At 40.8% G+C, this 20,584-nt stretch overlaps 1 protein-coding gene across 2 annotated transcripts in view; it reads right to left on the bottom strand.

Moving 5' to 3' along the window:
• Nucleotides 1-20,584, bottom strand: part of FBLN5 (fibulin 5) — a 46,930-nt gene that overhangs the window by 14,409 nt on the left and 11,937 nt on the right. The window lies entirely within an intron of this gene.

The following is a 20,584-nucleotide window of genomic DNA, read 5'->3' as shown; positions in this document are numbered from 1 at the left end:
TCACTGTAATTTTTCTGACAGAAGATTCAATCAAAATCAACCTTTACCTGACAAAAAAAAGTATACTTTCCTGGAATCAATTTCCTGACAATAAAAATCTCTTCTTTTCAATTTTTTTTACCATCCTTACTGTTTTTAATGTATTTGGGTTTTTATTACAAGCCCTTAGGGTGTTTTTGTTTTGGGCTATTTTTTAAATTTTTTTTTTTTTTTTTTGCAAAGGAGGTGAATAGCATTCCTACATTTATATAAGCCAGGACCCTGGAACCTAACTGATTAAAAATGCCTTGCAGAGTCAGAAGTTCAATTTGAATCCCTCCTTGCTCAATTTCTTTGCTGACGTTTTTGGCGTCAGGTTTGCCTCTGGATGTCAGAAATGGAAATATCAAAAGATAAATAGTGTTATTTTTTCAGCCAACTCAGATTTCTATGTTTTATTTATTGATACCAAAACTATTTTTTATTCCAGCATGCTGTGCACTGGCCTTTGCTGAAGTACTATGTCCTCCAAGCAATGCTACTCCCTTGATCCTGCCCTGATTCTTATTAACCCAGACTTTGTTGGGTCATGACTGAAAGTACCTCACAAACGCACCGGGCTGGAGCAGGCAGCAAAAGTCAGGAATTACGGCTCAGGATCTGCCCCTGCGGCACTGAGCACAGTCAGCCAGCTGAAAGATCCCAGTAATCATGAAATAACTGATCCAATCTGCCACAGGAGCATATCTAATGTGTTTCGGTATATAAATAAATACATACATATTACATATATGGAAAGAGTCTAGACTACTTATCTTGCCAACATCTGTACCAGAGCAATTTATGGTGAGTCAAACATGGTAAGATAACAAGAGTAGCACAATCAGAGGTAATTTATTCTGTCGGAAATTGGTTCCCATGTATTTATTGGCCAAATGAAGGCTGGAAAAATGCTGGGGGAAGTGGGAGAAAGGTAAGATAACAAGTGTCGCCTATATAGGTACACAGACATGTTGTTCAGTTCAGCTATTGCTTCTGTGATTGGGCTAAAAATTCTGGATCCTCCCTCTATGCACTGTATCACACATAATTGGTAGTATTTGAACACAGATTTTATCTAACCAAAAATTTAATAAGAATGACATTAATGTTTTCTAAATGAAAAATCTTTCTATTTGTAATGTTTTCTTATTGTTTTAGGAGTGGGACCTTGAGATCTGGCCAATTCTACCGCTTCTAGACTACACCGAGCTTAAAAAGGAGATTTAAATTTTACCGGCTCCCTGTTTCCAGTAATATTCATAGGTGAAGCACACTGGAGACAAAATGAGGGTCAGGGTCTTACCACCACATATGGTAGCAATGCTGTTTGAAGACTGTAGAACCTCCACTCTTCTGTGGTGTATCTTTCTTGCAGGGGCACGACATGTGCCCTTTCACCAAAAGTCATGGGTGGCTACAGGATCGGTTTTGTTCCCAAGTCATCTTTGCAGCAGTTTCATGAGTAGTGGTAAAATCACTTCTTTTCTTTGCTATATACCAAGCAGATTTATTTGCTTACTCCCAGTCTTCACCTTTTGCAGTGGTACTGGAGACATATTTCCGTTTGAAGGCAAAAGTTTTTACAATGGAGGCCACCCATGGAGTTTCTGCTGTCTCTAGCAAATCTGATCAACATGAAGTTGTCTAAGGTTGGGGACCTTATTAACGCATATAAATATCTGAGGTGTGGGTGTCAAGAGGAAGGAGACAATCTCTTCTCAGTGATGCCCACCAATAGAAAAAGAAGTAATGGGTTTAAGTTAGAACATAGGAAGTTCCACCTCAACATGAGCAAAACTTTTCTTACTGTGAGTGCTGGAACAGGCTGTCCAGAGAGGTTGTGGAGTCTCCCTCCTTGGAGACCTTCAAAACCTGCCTGGATGCATTCCTGTGTGGCTGCCCTGGGGGATCCTGCCTTGCAGGCGGGTTGGACTAGATGGTCTCTAGAGGTCCCTTCCAACCCCGAACATTCTATGATTCTGTGATTCTATACACAGAACACCTTGACTCCCCACGTTTTACACTGAGAAATACCTCACCGACTTCACTAATGAAGTTTTATGCGATCAAGAGGTAGAAACAGCTTTACCGGTAGTATCAAATCTTTTTGCTTGGGCCTGAGCACGTACACCCATTTCCATATTACATGTCTCTGCCTCTCCCTAAGATTGCCCCATACCATGATGCACCATTAAACTCTGACAGACCCAGCTAATGCAATCAAATAAATTATGTTTAGCAAACTTCCTTCTCAGTTCAAAAAGATAGTACTATCTGCCATGAGTTATTAACATTACATGGGCTCACTAAGTGAAAGCTGATGCTCCCACACCAGTTTCTAATGTTGGTGCAACAACTGGCTAACCATTAGGCATCCTCTTGAAGAATATCATAGCTGGGAGATGGAGAGTGCCTTACCCAGTCCATTTACGCAGTGCAGTATACAGTGAGAACTGGTGTGGTTGATAAAGTCAAAAGTAGACATTTGACAGGGAAATTAAAAAAAAAAAAAGTACCAGCATAGAAACTGTATCAAAACACTCCCAAGGCAATAAAACGGTGATGCTAAATGTATATGATACTAAACTGTCAGTGGTTTTGTAGGTTCAAAGCAGATAAGACAAATTCAGAGAATAAAAAATTGTAAGGACTAATCAATACAAGGATAGCACATGTGGCTAAGAAGTCTCTGAGATACAGGCTTCTGGAGCCTGGAAGAGTGCCTCTGACTCAGTATAACTTGTGTTGCAGTTTTCACCATGGAAATAAATACCCCATGAGTTGTTTGAGCCACAAAGTTAAAGTCTAACCAACCAGAGAGCAGAAAAGTTACTAAAGCAAAGGAAGCTAGCAAGAAACACTAGAAACTTCACTGCCCACCATTCAAGGTGCTAATAGATTGTGATATTGGATGATTTCAGCATCAGTACCATAAAAACATCGGACAGCATCACCCATCAGTGATATCCAAGAATCATTTTCATTATACAGAACCTGCTTTTAGTAGCTTTCATCACCAAGATCCTTCGAAAACATTACCTGCACCCCAAGAGCAAGTATAGGTTTTACTAATCCCTAGTGTTATTGCATATCTCTTCTGTGATTTTGTCTAGATTACATAGATTACAAGAAGAACTGTCACAAGGTGAACTAGGAGGCAAATACAAATTAGATCTGTTCTCAGTGAAAACTAGCTAGGTTCCCTGGTAGTTACTATGCAGGACAAGGAACCGTCACAGTGGCAGTGACCACACAGTAACTCACGTGCTGAGAATTTACCCTGTGGGAAGTCATCCTTGCTCTTCATCTTCCATTGCCATGCTTCCTATTTGAAAAATGGGGATAACAAAATCTGTCGTAGTCCACCTTCCCTCACCGTTTAGCGTCTAAAACTATTCAGAGCAGAGCCTGTCCTCTTATATACAAAACCAATTCACAATTAGTCCACTTTTATTTGAAGCCTTCCAAACCTAATACAAATCAAAGTGTACTACAAACCCCTGCAATGTCCTACTTGATTATAAGTATCAGTGTCCCTAGACTTTAACCAAGAAATTTCAAGACTATAGAATTAAAGAACTAGCCTACAACCTCTCAACAAGACAGAAACAACAACAAGCCACAGATACTTTTGACTTTAGTCCTTCACGTAGCCCAGTACAACCTGTCCCTATTATACAAACACTGACAGATAGGACTTTTTCAGAAATTTTGTGCAGCCTCTACTGTGGTGAATGAGATGTGGGAACAATTCACTTTGTTACTTCCCAACCGAATACTGAGAGCAACCACACAGCCCATCCAGACCACATCTCCCTGTATCCTAAGAAATACCACCTAGAATGAACACAGAGCCTCCTAGCTCTAAACCATGATGTTTAAAGATACTTGGTTTACTGACTGAATGAACAGGTAGGAGGCATCTCCATGTACATTCATCAGGAAGTCTTTGCTGCAAGACTAAATAGTCCAAAATTAATCACATCCTCTTCTGTTAGTGTATTTGCCCTAAAAAATTATGGCTGTGGTGGTTTGGTCTAGCAACCCTGGGGTGTGATGTTCTGTTTACTTGACATACTGACAGAGGTGAGGTGGCTGGGGCAATGGGTTTTCATTTGGGGATTGGAAGGAAGGAAGGAGAAAGTGGGGTTTTTATATTTCTGGCTGCCTGGCTGCCTTTTGTGGGATGTGATGTGCTGATGATTTGTTTTTATTGGTAGAGATTGTATTTTAATGGATGGCAAGATGCCTAGTAACTGGATAGATAATCATTTACTATGTCAAAATAAATAAATGAACTAATTGTGTTTAGCATGCAAATTGCTGGCATTGTGTTTTATTATCTGTAAAAGCTAGCAGTAATCTTCACGGATTCTTTAGAGTTTAGCCACATCATAGAACAATGAATGAAATTTTTAATTCATTGCCCATAAGCTTAAAAATAAAAAGAAATAATTTAAAAGTCATGCACATAACAAATACAAGGCAGCAGATTAATATAGTCAGAAAGAAAATCTAGATATCAAACTGTAGTACAACACCACATCTCACTAGAGAGGCTAATTCTTATCAGAAGGCATAGTGATCTTTCATATTGACTCATGTCCACAGAGAATGTAGGGCTGAGGCCACTCTCTTTTGTATCAATAATATTGCAAGAAATCACAGCATAAAAAGAAAAATAATACTCTAATCCATTGAATTAACACCAGACATATTCAATATTTCTCAAATGAAAGAGGCTAAAACTAGAAGACCAGAAATGTCAAAAGAGAATCAGAAATATGGAATCATGCTCTGAGTGTCTACAGGATCCTGAGGAATGGGTTTTGGTTCACTGTTTTCCACATTTGGGATAAAATGCAAAGGATCACAAGCTGATGAAGTTAGGAGTTAAGAAGTGAACAGAACTCTTATATAAAAGTAATTTGCTAGGTTCAAATTGATGGGTGCATTTGAAAGTTCATTTAAAGGCAGACAAATGCAAGGTCATATATGAAGGGTAAAACATGTTTGTCATTAAAATAACTCTGGGGTCATTAATGATAAGCACTTGAACACGAACATTTCCTGACACAGTGCTGCTGAAAGGACAAGCATAAACATGAGAACACTGAGTAGACACAGGAAATTGTTCTTACCACTCTATATTACATTAGTAAAATAACTACTGAAGTACATTTCTAGTGTCAACACTTCAAAAAACAATATTGCAAAGACATCAGAAAATCTCCAGAGAGTAATTCCAAGTCACAAAAATTTGTGTCCGAGAAAGATAATGATGCATTTAATAATCTGTTTAAGAAAAGGTTCATGGTATATTTGCCTGAGATCTGTAACATCTTCATGGAAACAAAGCTTTTAGCTGGAGATGATCACTAAAGCTGGTGAAAGACAATGAGATGAAATTCTGTGTTCAGAAGACAAATTCAGAATAAAAATAAGGCACAACTTCAGTAGTGTTACTGGTTAACCATCTGGAAAACATAATAAAGCACATGGTAGATGTTCCCTTACTTTAGGGCCTTGTACCTCAACAACATTTCTTCTTTGAAATATGCTGTAGCAAAAAAAAGCGTGCTTGAAACACCAATTGCTTGGTAAGGTTATATAGCCTAAGTCACAAAAAATACAGATCATGTGGTCAAAGTGGTGTCTTAAAATCTTCACTGAATGATTTAACACCACTCAACGTTTAGCTATTATCATCTATATCCATAACCATCACACCTGAGATTTTCTGCTTGCTTTGTATCTTTTTTCATTTCCTAGGCCTTTAGGAAACTACTTGGCCAGTGGAACTACTGAAAATGGGGAAAGACATTTGTAAAGTTCTTCCAAGTGATTTCTCCTTTGAAAAGATTTAAACATACTCATGTGCAATTTTTAATTGTTTGTTTGAACTTTTATGAATAAATTTGATTTTTAGTAAGAGATGTTGTACCTCTGCAGAAAAACCACATAAAACTTAGAAAATGTTGATAACATTCCTATGCTATAAGATGTTCAGCCATCAGCCTAAAGATGTTAGGCATCTCCACCACCTTCCTTTCAGGACACATAGAATGATTGTGTCTTTATGAAGCAAGACAAAGAGGAAAAATCCAAGTTACTACCACAGACAATCTCTTGAATCAAAGATCCCAGAGAGGACTAAACTGCAGGTTAGGAGAGGTGGACATGCTGCAAGTGGGAGATTGTTTGGCAAGCTAAGTGACTTTAAGAGGTGGAGAGCCAGGGAAGAAAGCCAGCAGACAAGAGGAGAAGGAGCAGAGGTGCTTAGGAACTGGAAGCATCTACCCACTAGAAGATGACGTTCAAAAACTGCAATCACAGATGCCGTTTGCACTTCTTCTGCTTGAAAAAGAACAGGACTTTGTGCATAAACAGGACTTTATGCATTAAAGGATTCAGAAGAAACAAAGTCCTTAAGATCAGCTCACCCATTCAGAGACAATGTCAGAGTCCTCCGTGAAAAGACTTTCTTGACAAAAAGCTACTTGTGAAAGGAAAAAAAAAGATGTTAAATATATTGATGAGTTTCATTTTGGTGTTTATGAGCATGTGCTTATATACCACACAATAGATTAAATGACTGTGGAAAGCTTACCAAAGAATCTATCCCATGGAGAAGATTTGCACCTGCTATTGGTGTTGAAAGTGGTGGGATCCATGACTACACTTGTCCCTCTACAGATGTGGTCCATGCTCAGGGTATTGTGACCATTCCACTCTCTCTGTGACAGCTCCTCTCCCTGCTGGTCAGCAAGCTAGAAACACCTCTAGCAGAGAGCACTTATGGAAGGGCATGGACTTATCTCTGAGCTAGAATCACATTCTTGGAGACTTTGGTGATTAGAAGAGGAACTTTGCTTGGACTCTGTATTCAAGAGGGAAGCCAATCTGGACAGCAGATTTCCAAGACAATATGCTTTTGGCAATGTGCACTGTTTCCAGATGGACTGTTACATTTTGTTCTATTTGGAACACATTTAGCATGCATGACTTCCTTTCTTAAGTAATGAATTCTGATAATCGTGCCACAAATTTCTGTGGGTCACAGTAGTAGCTATGGCTGTGTTTCCTTCTTTTGATCAGCCATTGACAAAACTGGGTATGTTTTTGTCATCATGATTTGAGACCCATTGGCACCATGGGGTTCAACACAGTAAGACCAAAGATTAATTTGACAGTTGTGAGAGCACAGGTCTTGCAGATTGAAACAAGTATGCATGGGAAATCTTCTCCATTCTACTAGGAGGTGTGGGTGATTTGGGGGACCTACTTTGTCATTTTATTCTGTCTGTATTTTAGTCCAGCTGTTGTAGCATCACAACCCCAGGAGCTCACTCCACTCTCAACATAGAGTTCTTGCAGAGAGGCTCAAGGCTGTGAGCTTGTTCCAGAATCTCTGCTCAAATGCTGAAGCTCGTTCAGTCATTTATAACCCTCAGGGCTCCATTTTAAAATAATACAAATATTGGATGTCTATTTTTTAATAGGAGTAATTGCAGGCCAGGACTAACCATCCAAGCTCAGTAACATGGGTATCAGTTCCAAGATTACTTGGAACAGAGCACTTTCCCCAAACTTCTCCCCCACTCCTTATTTGGACACTGAGAAATAATTTCTTCAGTAGTAGATTTTTACTCAGTGAAATCACATGTTTTCTCAAAACTTTTTTTTCTCAGGATAATTACATCTGATAAGAAAAAGGGAGAAATAACAATGCCACATTCCTAAAGTGCAGACTGAAGCCAAATTCAAACTGCTGCTGTGTGGGGTCAGTGTTTTTTTCCAAGGACGACTGACCCTGCTAAGCTTGGACACAATCCAAGATCAACTCCCTAAACACCTGTTTAATTGTTTATTTCAGTGTCTGAGGACTGGCTGTTGATTGCTGAATTCATTTTTTATCTGCATCCCATATGTATTTTATTATTGGTCGATTGCTAAACAAAGATTAAAGTGTTTTTTTCACATAGATGGTCAGCCTGGAAGTGGACACTAAATAGTGTGAGGCATGAATCTGTAATGCTGCTCCTTCAGCCTGGTATGAAAATTGCTCAACATGTGTCACAGGTTCTAGATCTCCTGCCAGCTATCTGAGCCTTTCCTTAGCATGCTTTTAACAGTACTCAAAGATGATAAACAACAGCTAAACTGCTAAAGGACTTTGCTCTCTGAGTGCAGTTCTACTCCTGCTTTTGTGATTGAGATTTGTAGGACAGCCATGCAGATAAGTCCATAGCAAGGGACAAAAGAGGCAGCAGCCTCTTCCCCTTCTGCTTGGAACAGACCAACCTGTGCATGGTTCACATACTTGGCATTACCTGCCTGGCCACAGCTCCTCGCTCCCACCAATTCCCAAGACTCTCTATTTCTACAAGATCCCACCCGGTTGTGTGGACTATTCCTGCAGTCCTGGGAGAGCTTTTGCACAAATGCATAGTCTGCAAGTTAATTCTATCATCAGAAATGAGACAAAATATTGATTTCAATTAAAGGCTTTGCTAAAACATGGAAGCTCCACAGACTGGAGCGTAACTGTACTCTCTGGATTCGTGATTCATGGTTGCAGATTCTACACAGCTTACGAAATCCATGGTCAGTGCATATGATTTGAAAATCTCGGTTATTCCCCTTCTGCACTTCTGCTACTCCATGCAGCCGTGGTACAGCAGAACAAGAGCGACCAAAGCACTCTGCCAGAGTGGAGACACCTTAGCATCCCACTGATGACACTGAGCCTGCTGAATTAGCAGGTACCAAGCAGTTGTTGCTCACCATTCAGCAGGAAACATATTTCTCAGCTGAATAAATGGAGTGTTACTGTTGTACCACTCATTTCTCAAAATCACCTATTTTCTATGATCATATGCTACACTGAGATCTGCTGGCAAAGTGGCGAGCGGAGCCGGCAAACACTTACTGAGAATACTCTCAGCTCCTAGAAGATGATGTAAGTGACGCTTTGTATTGCATAGAAATGAAAAAGATGTGCGATCAGAGCCAGGAAATGCACAATAAGGAATTAAAACATACTTCTCGCAAAAGGTCCTTCCAGTCCTCCTTTTGCTGCATGCTATGAAAGAGTCTCATGCATGAACCTCTAGAGAAAGCTTATAAAGTTTCACAGAAGGGGGGTAGAACCATTAACAGTGAAAAAGTGAATTTTCTGTGGCTGAATTGTCTATTTTCTCTGCAGTCCTATGGGACAGTTTAAAAAGATGCTATAACAAGGAATAAATTTAAAATATAGAAGTTTAAAGCACTATTTATAAAGCTTTTAAACATGTCTGTGAAATCCTACTGGCTTCTCCTCCATCGAATTCTTTAAAAGGCTCTTCTGCTATGGTACAGAGCATGAGAGAACTAAAATAAGAGAACTGCTATTCCCACTTTCGCGCCCCAGGGAGCCTGGAGAAATCACTAGCACAAATAGTCCAGCCAGCTGGTTTAGCCAATTGGTGGTCAGTTTACATTTCCTCTAATAAGTGAACTTCTTGACCGTACATTTTAACTGAGTCATTAAGCTCTCCTTCTCCAAGTGTTTTGGCAGACTAAATAGCTCTGAGACTGAATAGACCACAGTAACTAGTAAAGAGGAGAGCAGCCCTACTTTTAATACGCAGGAGAAATTATTCCAAATGGATCCAGAAATTAAAGCTGCAATGAAAACAAAGGGATGCAAATATCCACCTGCAGGATATAACGGAAACTTCTACTGAAAGGGTTGCTTCTTCCATTAAAATGCAGCCGCTTCAGAGACAAAAACTGTAACCATTGCTCAAGCATGTTGTGCAAACAGCTATGGGAGGGAAGTACTGCAGACCTGAAAATACAAGAGAGATTCTAGGTGTGCAGTATGTACATAGTCCTAGGGAGATTTCAGTATGGATGCTCTAGTCACTCTCATGGGATACCTTGAAATCTTTAATAAAAATGAAAAAAGAAGACCCTATGTCTCTACATAAAAAAAGGATCTCTTGTCATGGGGAACTAGAATAACAATGAGACTCGTCATTAACTGATCTCTCACAAAGCTTCAGCAATCATCACCAGCATCTCCTTCCAGAGTAGACTGGATTCAAAGCTGCTTGAGTATGCAGGGAGTCTCCAGCCGGCAGTGGCATGGCTGTAGATTGTCTCATTTCACCTGAACTGCATGAGTCAAACAAGCAATGGAGACTACAGTGCTTTGTCTTCCTCCAGAAATCTAAGACCTTATTCCCTAAACCTAGATGATAAAACCAAGTAAGAAAGCCTGGCTGCATCTACTGTGCTCACAAAACATGTCTGGACAGTGGGGCAGGTTTGTATTTGCTTTAGAGGCTCTGTAGAGCTGACCAGCTCTACACGACTCAAAACTCACAACACTAGTCTGACCAGGCACAGCCACAAGCTCTGCAGGCAGTGGGAGTTAGGAGCTCTTCTTAGGAAGGGAGAGCTTCAGATCTCTACCCATGGCAGCAGCCCCTGCTAGCTTCTCTAGGAGCTGTTGTGACTGTCTATGAAGAAAGTGTTATGCTTGGCACTAAGGGCATTGGGGAGCTTATCAGTGGAGAAAATTGTTTTTCATATTTCATCTGAGTTTCAAATCTGACCATGTGTCAGCATGCTTTAGAGCAATCTCACAAGCGCCACAAAGCCAAGGTAATTCTTGTATAAATGTTAGGGCCTTTTGGGCTCTTTTGTAAGCAAAGAATGGGTAGTGGCCAAAAGCCAGTTGAGAAGAAAAATCTTTGAGAATTATCCTCTGCAAATACTGGCTTCCAGGCTCAGACAGCTGTGTCCTCATTACTGGTAATAGCAAAGAGCTATGCAAGTTGGGCAACATTTCTTTTTGAATGTATACATAGCAAGCCATCTATTTATTTATTTCTGTGGTGGTGATCATTGGAAATTGCCTATAATCCCTGCTCAAATAACTGGCTTTAACTTAGATTTGGCGTTCACTGTTCTATAATGATTAAGCCACATTTGCTTGCAACGTTCCAAAAATTGCCGCCAGCCAACTGGGTTGCAAACCTTCCTGGATAAATGAAAACTGTGGATTACGGGAGGTTTACTTTGTTCCAATTAGTGTATGATGTGGATGTCTACTGGCAATTCTCCTGCTCTCCTTACTCTCAGTGCATGGCTCCCTGCAAAAAGAGGTGTTTCATCTCAAAAGGCTCTTTCCTTTTCTCTCTCTGTTTAAAAACCCTATTCAGTTACCTTTAATGCAAGAATTAAGACAGAAGCTTTTAGGATTTGTGAAACCCTGAGGTAACAAACTCTCAAAGCAGCTGTGCTGAGCCTTCACAGGCAGAAAGTTGTGTTTGTTTAGCCCCAAGAACTGCTAGTTTTGAGCAGGACCATGACAGGTTCTGGATGGTTGTGAAACTCCCAGGCAGGACAAGATGTGAGGCCGAAACTGCAGCAAATAAAATTTCCAATAAAAGTTACATAATACTTGCAGGAGTCCTGCCCCCTGCCTGCTGATCAACGAATCAACTGCGATAAGGGCAGATCTTCTTCCCCTACACTGATCTTGGCATAGAACAGATGTGTTGATCTGGATGATCTTGACTGAATCTGCACTCTGTGAAACTCAAGATTCCCCTCACCAAAAAGCTGAAAATAAAATCCGTCACTTCTGACTATAACTTCTGCTTCACTATATTGTCTTCCACCAAAGATCTTACAGCACTTTAAAATCAATGCTAAAACTCAAAGTCTATGTGACAACGAGAATATCCCTTTTGGTTTATGGGAGTCTTGGACAAATTAAAGGCTAGAACCAGTATCAGGCACAGACTCCTGCACATCAGGCACTGCAGTCTCAGAACCACTGCACAAGGCATGTTGGAGCTGACCTTTGGAAATTATCTGATCCAACTCTCCACTCAAAGCAGGAGCAACTCAGCAAGGTTGCTCATTGCTTTCTCCAGATGAGGTTTGAATTGCTCCAAGGATAGAACTTTTAGCCGCAAACTTTATGAACCTCTGTTCCAGTGCTTGAGCACCTTCACAGTGGTAGCATTTCTCCTTATGTCTAGCAAGAATTTCCTGCATCACAACTTTTGCCCGTGCCTGTCCGTGTGTAGGGCTGAGATGAATCTGGCTTCAACCCCTCTACACGCTCACATTAGACAGCTGAAAACGGCACTCACTAAATATGATTCCCTCACCAGCCTCATCTTCTTAAGGCAGAGTAAACCCACTTCTCTCAAGCTCTCACTGTACATTACGTGCTCCCAGCCTCTCACCACCATAATGGTCATTCAGTAGACACCTTTTGGTAGGCCCATGTCTTTCTTATACCAGGGAACCAGTACGACTGGGAGAACTGGGTGTCTGTGAAAGCAACAGGTATTCACTGCATGCTGAGCTCTCTCCTGGAGGTGGCTAAGAGAAAATCCTTAGAATGCCTGTATATACAGGTTAGTTGTAAGCCTCATTAGCAGTGTGGTTCATCACAGTAGCAATATTTTGTGAATCTCTGCTTAATTTACTAGAAAACTTTGAAGCGGGAGAACTATTTCATTGGATGCTGTGCAAACTCAACTAGAACCAGGACAGCCCTACTGACACATACAGATCTGCACATTTTTGTCCCCAAAGCGTCAAGGCGAGGCTACTTTCTTCGCACCAGAATTCAGAAATTGTCAACTAGCGCTAATGGTTGAACAGGTTGCCAGTCATATTACTAATGTCATGGGAAGTCCCACCAGTTCCCCGAGTATCTATGAAAGCTCAGAAAGACACGTGTTCACATTGAACATTTCCAAGCCAAATGGTTCAATTCCAACTAGCTTGGCCTGAAAAAAAGCATGTTCTTTTCAGGTAATTAAAAAAAAGAAAAAAGCAGTAAATAAATAAACAAGAAAGGCAATGTTCCTAACCAGCAGGAACATTTAATGTCTGTGGTTATTCCTGGAGCAAACTCCTGTTCTTATTCTTCAGAAGGCACATCTTAGTGAATTTTCCATCCTGTGGGACTGTTCTAGTGAAAAGCTAAATCACATTTTTTCCTTTATTGTAGTACTTTATTTTATTAGCCCCTTGTTACCACAAGGTCTCTGGTCATACTCAGTCATTCAAGAGAGCAGACATATTTTAGAAGGCACAGTCTCCAGCACAGAAGCATGCCTAGCAAATCCTTAGTATGATTAGCATTTTAACATGTGTAATCTTTCCAATAATCTCCAATGAAATACCACAGACAGTGCTTAATCTAGCATTTCATGTCTCTCCCCAGGTCACAGGGAATGAATCATGGATCATGTATTTCTCAAATGGTTTCATGTCCTAAGCTTCTACATGTCAGCTTGAAATTCTGGTGGAGCAGAGTGTGATGGTATTTTGTATCTTGTGATGATATACATCCCTTATCAGCTTCAGAATGCACGTTACCTGCTGGGCCGTTAATAGATATACTGCAAATTGTCAGCTGCTAATTATACTTAGAGAATGTAATATGAAATTTTGGAATATGAAGATAAAATTTTTACTTTTTTTCAATTAAAACCACAGGTAGTGTTAGAAGTCTTCTGTGTAACCCTGTAAAAAACTCTTACTCTGTTATGCCACTTTTCGTCTACGACTCGTTAAATATCTTGAAAATACCAATGAGCCAAATTTTCATGTTGCAAGTCAAAAAAAAAACCAATAAAAAAATCACTGGTTTCACTGAGAATTTTGTCCAAAAATGCAATGTACTACCGGAATAGCATAATACAGTTTTTACAAAACCCTATCTTCAAATAGCACTGATGCAGTGGGGAAGAACACTTCCTAAAGCTGGCATGCCACAGTCCTTTGGGATGACTGCATAAAATCAACTGATAGCTGTCAATACACACTTTTGGGCTATTCCATCACAAAGTCAGCCCTGGTTTTAATTAAAATAATTTCAATCTGCTTCTGAATTAAAGCCCCAGATGCAGTGCTTAGCAATTTGCTGGCAACAAGTGTGGGATATATCGCTGCAGTCCGCCTTTGAAAGACATGACCATGATCCAAGCTAGCTCCAGCCTATGCCTGGTTTGGGATTCCCCACAGGGGTTGCAATAGCAGGAACTTAGAGGCGTGCTACAGCTTTTGGACCATGTCTCCTCTCCCTTGCCTGGCTCCTGCTCCAGGAGTAAGGAGTGGCAATCTGGCAAACCGGTTCCGCATTGCTCCAAGATTCCTTCTTCAGAAAGGGGATGTCAGGCTATCCGTTGAAGCTATATCAACTTTGTGTTGCTCCACTGTAGGGACAATAACTTGTATTTAATGAGTGGAGACTCCTGCCCATGCTACAAATCTATCTCTGCACTGTTAGACAAAGCAAACAGTTTTCTTCTGTGCCTCTGTGCACACTGGAAGCTGGAAATACATCAAAGGACCCAGAAGTACAGCAACTTAAAGACAGCTGATAACATCTATTGCACCCTCAACTTTTACAAGACTCTTTCTTGCTAACAATTATTCCAGGCAGTTTTTAAATACTTCTGCCGATATGTTTTGTACTGTTCCTCCACTACAACATACCTAGTGTATTCTTGTATAAACTGATACACTGCACTGTTATAAAAGGCTTTCAGTCTAGAAGCAATTCTCCGTTATTTCAGCAAATTACACCCTATTCAGGAATAATCATTCTTTTGCACCACCCACAACTGCTTCTCTGACATTTACAGTTCCAATTGTTGTCTTCTTACCCTAAACTTTACAATATACTTATCTCTTTTAATCAAAGTCAGCCTCAATAATGCCTCCAATTTACTGTTGCTCTATACAGAGATTTTCATAAACTTCTCTACCCTTATCGGGTAGCAAAGTGCTTAAGTCTTGATGTCAGTAGGTTGGATCTATTCTCAGTGGAACATACTGAAGGACTATTCCCTCTCTGTTCTGGGACAACAAGTCTTAACAACACTGCCAGAAACTTCTCCCTGCTACACTGCTCTTGACATCACTGCCTTCTACTGTTCATCTTCAATCAGATGGCCAGGTTATCTTAGGTTATCTTTTCATCTGCTGCTAGGTTCCTAGTCACTTAATTTCCTGATCATAACTGTAGCTTTTCTAGACTTCCAGGTATTACTGTTTGCACTGCATGTTCAATGTCACCTATAGATGTGTTGGGGTTGTACCAAAAAAACAGCTAATGCCTTTCATCCAACCATCTCACCAGCTAATGCTTCATTTACTCAGGGGGCTGGATGGAAAACAAGAATTTTACTTCACAAAAAAACCCCTACAAAACAACAAGATCAGAAAATGGAAACAAGCTCAAAATATTAGAAGAAAGCAGACTTTAAAATGATTTCTTCTTGTGAAAAACAAAACCCAAACCAAACAGTATCAGACTAAGTAGTTGATCACGATTCAGAACCTGCCAGTTCACGATGCACTCCTCTCCCCCTCCTAAGCTCTTCCTGTTTAGCTGAAGTACTTCTTGTATTTTCAGTATCTGAACGCATCATGAACACAGATTTATTCTCACTGTAGTGGCATGTTATTGATGTAGAGCTGAGCCATAGAAAGGCTAAGAAAATTTGCCAGAAGGGCTTAGGAGTTTGTATAGACACACTTGCAGGTGCCCAAACAAAGATATCATATACACTGTGACTTTCAGAAAGTGCTGAGTGCCTCTGCCTGAAAACCTAGACCCCTCAAGCATTTCCAGACAGTTACTGAGATTCCTCAGATAAGTAGTCATTTCTGAAAATAGTATTGAGCAAAGAGGTCTAGGGTCATACTGGCAGCCTGTGGCAAAGACTGCAGGCAAGGTCAATTGGCATTTACATGCTAAATTTCCACTAAGGATGAAGGTCAGCAAGAGCAAGGGACCTAACCAAGCTTTGGGGACCTGGGCCTTCATTTCAGCTGTCCCATCACCTACATTCAGCTAGATCATCCTTCTCCTCACACTGCAGCATAGCCTTATACCAAGGGCACCTGCAACCATAAGTTACGGTTGAAAAGAGCTAAAACCAGAGAAAGTTTTGCTGGCGTTAAAACTGCAGATGGGACTGCATCTTGTCATCCCCAACAGGCAGCATCAGCATATCTGGGCCAAGAGGCAGAACACTGAATCTACTCCCCTGAACTGGGCTAGAATCGTGTAATTTCCATTCATCTTCTGGTAGCTTTATTTTCTTTGAAAAATTCTCTCATCTCATTGAAGCAGTAAAACGGGAAGCTGGTCAATTGGCAGATGAAGGTGTCACAGCATGTTAAAAACTCCACACATCAGGCAGCTCTTCTATTTCTGCATGGCAGCTCCGTCATGGGTCTGGTGTCTTAGGGACAAGACAAAGAAATGCCAGCACATTAGCTCTGCCTATAGAGTCTGGCAAAACATATGGTCCATCTGGCTGATTTATACTGGCAAGGGAGCCAATTCCTATTTTCTATATATTTTGGCTTAACATCTTGATTGTGACATAACCATGGCCAATTTCAGCCTGGAACTAAGTGAAAAGAAACAAAGCTGAACCAAAAAATATAAGGGAGAGGCCAAGAAAAATTGTTACTTTTAAGTTATTGAGAACACTGCCATCTCTAGGCACTGAGGGTGCTGCAAATATATGCAAAATTTAACATAGGCCTGAGCAGATGAAGGCCTGAGTGCTATGAAGGGCACTGAAAATAAATAAGCCTTCCACGTAAGGAGAAACAGTCTATCACATATTGAACTCTGCATGCTATGGCCACAGGGAGGTAGGGGAGTCCCTGAGGGTCGCAGCAGGAAGCTAAGTATGGACTGTCATCCACAGTCAAAACAGGCACCCAGGGGAAAATGAGAGAACAAGCCACAGAGACAATGAGTTGGGGAAGGGTACTCATGAAGTGTGTCAATCTTCCAGCACCGTTAAGTGACTTAATTTTCTTGTAAGCCCTGTAATTGTCTAGTTGGTAGGACTGCCTCGCACGACAGCTATCCCATAAAGGAAAGCTCATGAAATCTGCTCCAGAGCAGACAGAGCTAATCAGTACATAGTGGTGTTAACTGATCTGGCACTGCTGAAATCCCTGGAAGTAAGACATAATAAAGGCAAGGCGGACACAAAGCTCCATCTATCAAAACCCTGTTAACAGAGAGTCTAAGAAATCATTCAGAGATAAACAGCAGGAGTTTGCCCTGGCCAGCATGAGGCTATGGCAGGCTGGGCATGATTATTACTCTCTGAAATGAGTCAGATATAACCTCCTGCCAACTAGCTCTTGGTGACAAGTGAAGTCTATGTATTATCTGGCTCAGGGCCTGGTGACTAATAACCCCAGTTCAGAGACCAAACTTAACCAAGGCCATTAAATCAACCAAACCCCAGAGAATTGGTCAAACCTCTTTCCCTTGCATACCCTTTCTCCCTACAGCCTACAAAGTGCAAGGGAGATGGAATTCCTGGATTCTTGTTGCACTGTACAATCATAGAAGCATGAAGTTTGGAAAAGACCTCTAATATCATCAAGTCCAAACACCATGACCACAAACCATGCCCCAAAGTGCCATGTCTACATGGTTTTTGAAGACCTTCAGGAATGGTGACTCTACCACTTCCCTGGACAGCCTGTTTCATGCTTCACTACTCTCTCAGTAAAGAAATTTTTCCTGACATCCAATCTAAACCTCCCCTGGTGCAATACCAAAGTATCACACAATTCCAAGAAAGAGGAAAAACTGAACTGCATCATGAAGTAGAAAGGTCAGAGTCAAGAGATATTTTTATGTTCCTGCGTCTGTGGCTTGTACATCAAACAAGACATGGACATTGTCCCTACTGTGCTTATGCCCCTTCTCTGCATACAAACCAGTTATGATTTGTAACGTGACACATTCTCCTTCAGCTGTCCCCCTCCCTATGCCACTGTGCTTCCTTCCTGGCTTCCAGCCTCAGTAGCAAAGAAACCAGAAAACTTTTAATCACCTCTAATAAGCAGGTGAAGACACTTCCACAGACAGAATCAGTTTAGCTCAAGCCGAAGTTGAAAGCAAATTCAAACACTCCTGGTGGTCACAGTTTTTAATTATAAGGTGATCTTCTGACCAGCTGTGTATTCCTTCCTAACGATGTCTAGGAAAACTTATCATGGTATCAGGAGTTTGGCAGGAGGAAAATATCATACCAAACTCCCTGACCGTGAACGACTTAGGGTCAGTGGCTTAGGCTCAAGACAGATTAACTTAAATCTAATAAATTCACTGCAAGAATTTGTGCTCCGAGATCCTAAAATCTTCAGCAAAGTCTGTAGAGACTGTAATCAGAGGTCTAAGAGTTTTTGGTTTCTAGTTGACTATCTATCTACCCAATGTGACCATAGTTCAGTCAAGTTCAGTTGTGGCTATGCTGTAGTTATGTTTATTTTATTTTCCCTTCTTGCATCATCACACATAAATACAGATGGTTAGTGACGCTTGAATGACGCTGACATGCAGAATGCTGGACCTGCACTTACTGTTACACTTTGCCATACTCAGGAGCCTGTTGTTTTTCATTCCAGTATGGAGATGCCAGTTTTCTTTATAACGTGCAAGCCTTCTTGGCTTCCATGTTATATTTCTTGGTTCAATTTTACTCATTTCTTTGTGAATATTAGAAGGTTCACAAATAAATGAAGCACTTGCCTCTGCTTTAACCACCAGACCATACTCCTCCCACACTGCACTTAGTGAGGAATGAAAGAAGGAATAATCCAAGCCACAGAAGGCTCAGTTTACCCTGCTACAGACAGATACGTACAACAACCTTTTCTGTCAAGCCAACTCCTCCACCACAAATGGATTCACTTCAGCGTAAAGCAGCGCTTCCACCCTCATCATCTTTAGTAAATTCTGTTGGGGGAGGGTATGTTTATTGATGGTCAAACTCCTGTAAGAACAAGCCTACTGCTGGACCATACTGTAAGGACTAGATGAATCTTGCCTTTCCTCAGCCCCAGCTCATGCTTTGTGCTGGTGCAATGGTTTCCTGAGGGAGGAAGGAGCATTGAGTATTTTCAGACGTACCTTTTTACCTATGAATATTTTGTGGTCAACCCATAATTACTTTTATGAAGACTTTTTAGAGTCGTGAATAGATCAGGCCATCAGCTCAGAAGCACTGGGGTTGAATCCAGAAGAATTATAGTTATGCTTGTCTGGAGCTCTACAATGTGGTTCTGTGCAGTAGGACAGGGCTATGCAAAGTATGTCTATACTCTATGATGTTAATGATCCTTCTTCCATTAGCTCCCTGACATACAGTCTTCTGCCTTAATGTACATAGTTTATATTTTCCATTACCTGGCTTGTCTAGTCTCATTACATAAGATAATCAAGGGTCAACCACCTTGATTTGTGCTAAAACATTAAATGAGCACAACATAAGTAGATGGTTGCTGAAAAACTCCAGGATCAAATAATCTCAGAAAGTGTTCGTAGCACAGGTATTCCCGAAGTAAACAGGAGATATTGATAAAGTTCTGGGACTTCCTTTCTCCTTTGATACAACATATGGAGAGCCATAGGCAAAAATAAATGCCCAGTGATTTCCAGCCAGTTTAATGGACTAAGGAAGTAAGTTCTAAATGTTTCACTTTGAGCTTCACTGTTGTAGGATTATTAAATTGGGCCTTTTTTCTCCTGGTTTTACATGATACTTGTTATCTCAGCACCTATTGTCTACTTGTGAAATTATCCTTGGTACAATTCTGAAAGTGAATTATTATTTCAGTTTACGTAGAATCACCTGAAGCCCCCAAAACCGAGCACATTTATCTATGACAAAGTCAGGAACTGAATCTAAAATCCTCCAACACAAGCCTTAGCCACCAACTATCAGCTGCTTCTTCAGATGCTTCAGAGGCAACTTTTCTGTTGCTAGGGCAGTATAAAGTCTGAATTTCTGTTCCCCCATGCAAAATCTGACAGGAAAATCATCTTGCGAATAAAGGCTACACATCATGGCCCTTAATTTACAAGAGTTGTAATCAATTACATATCCTTTCAGAGGCTGCTCTCAACCTCTTGCAGAACCTATTCTCATGCAATCTTTATTTTTTTTCCTAGTTAATTTGGACATGATGGCAGTACTGCTCTAACAGGGACAATGCATAGCCCACTGGCCCTCTGGAACAGCAAAAGAAATTGTCTCACACAGCAAGAGGAAAAGAGAAAGACACGGAGCTGAACAAAACTGCGTTGAAAAAAAAGGCAATGGCAGGAGTGGATTCCATTTGTCTTTCCTTTGAACAACTCGTTCCAGGTCATAATCCTCTTGCTGCATTTCCCTCCTTTTCCTTCTCTTATTTCTATATGCCCAGGGAGATCACTAGAAAGGTCACTGTTAGGAAGCAGCCTGGGTTAGTGGCTAAGTATATAGAATGCTGGGCTCTAACCCCAGCACAGCCATGGGCCTGCTGCAAGACCTGGGCACCTCCTTTCAGTGCCCCATATCTTCATTTCCCTACCCTCTCCCAGACATACACATCTGGTTCCTTTATTTTGCTTGAAAACTCATCTAGGCATAGGCTAGGGCAGTACAAATGCAGGCTTGGATGTGGGTTTAGTTATGCTTGCAATATAAATGATAATGATCTAAAA

The sequence above is a fragment of the Apaloderma vittatum genome, unplaced genomic scaffold, assembly GCF_000703405.1.
Source record: "Apaloderma vittatum isolate BGI_N311 unplaced genomic scaffold, ASM70340v1 scaffold13949, whole genome shotgun sequence".
NCBI lineage: Eukaryota > Metazoa > Chordata > Aves > Trogoniformes > Trogonidae > Apaloderma > Apaloderma vittatum.
The sequence above is the reverse complement of the archived record's forward strand: the minus strand, read 5'-3'. Positions and strand labels throughout refer to the sequence as shown.